Source organism: Sorex araneus, chromosome 2 (genome assembly GCF_027595985.1).
Source record: "Sorex araneus isolate mSorAra2 chromosome 2, mSorAra2.pri, whole genome shotgun sequence".
In the NCBI taxonomy this organism is placed as follows: Eukaryota; Metazoa; Chordata; class Mammalia; order Eulipotyphla; family Soricidae; genus Sorex; species Sorex araneus.
This window is the reverse complement of record NC_073303.1, coordinates 129,107,552-129,110,387: the sequence shown is the minus strand read 5'-3', so window position 1 is coordinate 129,110,387 and position 2,836 is coordinate 129,107,552. Positions and strand designations below refer to the sequence as shown.

At 53.7% G+C, this 2,836-nt stretch overlaps 1 pseudogene; it reads left to right on the top strand.

The window, feature by feature from the left end:
• The first annotated feature begins 941 nt into the window (after positions 1 to 941).
• Positions 942 to 2,555, top strand: LOC101543071 (SNW domain-containing protein 1-like; annotated as a pseudogene).
• Positions 2,556 to 2,836: the final 281 nt, after the last annotated feature.

Here is a 2,836-nt window from a genome sequence, read left to right as displayed (position 1 = left end):
CCTCCAAATTCTGGCCCCAAGCCTTCACCAAACTGATCTCAGCTGGAATCACAAGGAATTCAGAGGAGCAGAGTCAGGACCCTGGCAAAGACTCTGGTTCCCTGAGTAGGAGCCCACATTAGGAACATCACTTACACCCTCTCCTACCGGCTGTGGATTGAACAATTCAGGACCCCGGAGTTTGGATGAAAAATTCCTTACTTAGATAGAAGTGGAGAAGGGAATGCCCTTCAACAGGTGGTCTCACCCTCCTGCCTTGAGCAGGGGGAGGGCCCGCCTCTGAGGGGCAGAGTCTCTGTGCTGAGCCCAGGGGCACCCCTGCTCACACAGAGGCTCAGAGAGAGACAGCAGGATGAAGAGTACCAGGGGGTCCCCACCAAGCCATACGGTCTCTGCCAATAAGGGCCCAGGAAAAAGCTGAGGGCCCCTCATGTCTCTTCTGGGTCACCCACCTCTCCCCCACTCGCCTCCCTGCGGAAAGGGGGAGCCAAAGAGGAGTCTGGGATTGTTCAGGACTGTCCTGAGGCAAGAGATTAACAGGACATGAGTGTGCAAGGCTCTCCCAGGACACACAGCAGGAGTCGCCTTTTTTTTATTCCCTGGAGGCAGAGACGGGGTGCAGAAAAAAAGCTGGACACGCCTTAGACCTACCTAGTGACCCAGCAAGGTCCCGCCATACCCTGTCTGGCACCCACCCTTCAGGCTTGCATAAAAGCTCTTCCCCATCAGGAACTGGAAGAGCATCCCTCTGAGAGCATCCCCCTGAGACAGTTCATTGGGGAGCATCCGAGGGGGAACCGGAGTGGCTTGGTTGCCCTGGACGCACCCACCACCGATGAGGAGAGTGACCAGGAGAAATAGGAGGCTTGGAAAGCTCCAGAACGCAAGAGAATCAAGAGAGACCCAGGAGAGGTTGCTTGCACTGCAAGAAGCCCAAGAAGATGGCGCTCAGCAGCTTTTTACCTGCACCAGGTCAGCAGGCTCAGGACCAGCTTGAGGCAGAGGAAAAGGCAGGATACCACAGGTCCCCACAGACCTCACTGGTTTCCTCCCGAAGAGAACCCTCACCATACAGGTACAGGAAAGGTTGGACACCTCGCTTATTAGAGGATTTTGGAGGTGGAGGTGCTTTTCCAGAGATCCACATGGCCCAATATCCACTGGCTATGGGACAGAAGGGAAAAATGTCAAATGCACTGGCCATTCAGGTGGAAGCGGAAGGAAAAATCAAGTATGGTGCAATTGCTCCACCAGGATAGTCCAAAGACAAGGTCATTTCCAGCAAGTTCAGTGACCTGGTGCCCAAAGAAGTCACCAATGCAGATGACCCAACCTCCAGAGACCCGATGAAGAAGCCCTTCGAGAGATAACCAAAAAGACCAGATGAGCCTAAGAGAGGTCTGTGTCTCAGAAGCTGGCTGCCGCCATGCCTCCCTGAGCTGCTGACAAGCGGGCTCCCACTCAGTATATCCGATACACTCCATCCCGTCAGGGGGCGGCTTTCAACTCTGGAGACAAACACAGTGTTATTCAGGCGGTTGAAATGCAGAAAGATCCCATGGAACCTTCGAGTTTCAAAATTAATAAGAAAATTCCTCGGGGACCACCTTCTCCCCCGCGCCCCTCGTTCATTCTCCCAGCCAGAAGATGACTGTGAAGTAGCAGAAGCGTAGAAGATTCCTCCTTGTCTCTCCAGCTGGAAGAACACGAAGGGGTACACAATCCCCTAGACAAACGCCTGGCTGCCGCTGGAGGGGGAGTGCAGACCGTCCGCATCAGTGAGAACTTTGCCAAGCTGGCAGAAGCGCTGCACATCGCCGACCGGAAGGCTCATGAAGCTGTGGACATGCGTGCTCGGGTAGGGAGAAAGACGGCTCAGACAGAAAAGGAGAAACGTGAACAGACAATTAGAGAAATGGCGCAGAGAACCAGGGGGAGAAGAGCTGACCTCCAAACCCACGTTGAGAAAGAGGATGGAGAAGCACGTGAGAGAGATGGAAACCCACAGGACAGGGCATGACCGCAGTCTTTGCAGGGCAGTGCCCGAGAAAAGTTCTAACCTTCAGAGATATGAAAACCGAGGTATCAGTGAGGTGATTGCCCTTGGTGTGGCCAACCCTCAGCCTTCCGATGGTGGTCAGTATGACCAGAGGCTCTTCAATCTGAGGGGATGGACAGTGGTTTTGCAGGAGGAGAAGATGGAATACACAACGTTTACGACCAAGCATGGAGAGGTGGCCACGATAGGGCCCCCAACATTTACAGGCCCAGGGAAATCTCGGACAAGGACATGGATGGTGATGACCTTGAAGCCAGAAGAAAGACCCACAGATCTGTCCCCAATAAGGAGTTTGCTGGTTCAGCTCATAGCCATAAGGCTGAGAGGGACCAGTTCCGTTTGAAGATCCTCTTGGCTTGGACAAGTTTCTGGGAGAAGCCAAAAAGCACGGTGCCTTGGAGAGATCTTTGGACAGCACGGTGCCTTGGAGAGATCTTTGGACAGCAGCCGCCCCAAGGAGCATGAGCATGACGGCAAGAAGAGAAGAAGGGAGTAGAGGCGCCTCCCTGGGATGGACTGTGAGACTCAGCGATGGGACGCAGGTCCTGTAGGGCAATACTTGATCTGGGAGCAACCAGAGTAAAAACCAAATCTGAAGGGTCAGAACCCAGGGCTCCCTTTTATTTGGAGAAATCAGGGGTGGGAAACTCTACTGCCACGGGGGTCCCCTACCACATTGCCCTGGGACAGGGCACGGGGTGGAAATGCGGCCTGTGTATAATCCCCTTTCCTCTTAGTTTAGTCGTTTTCATTTAGGAATAAAGGTTTCTCTGTTTA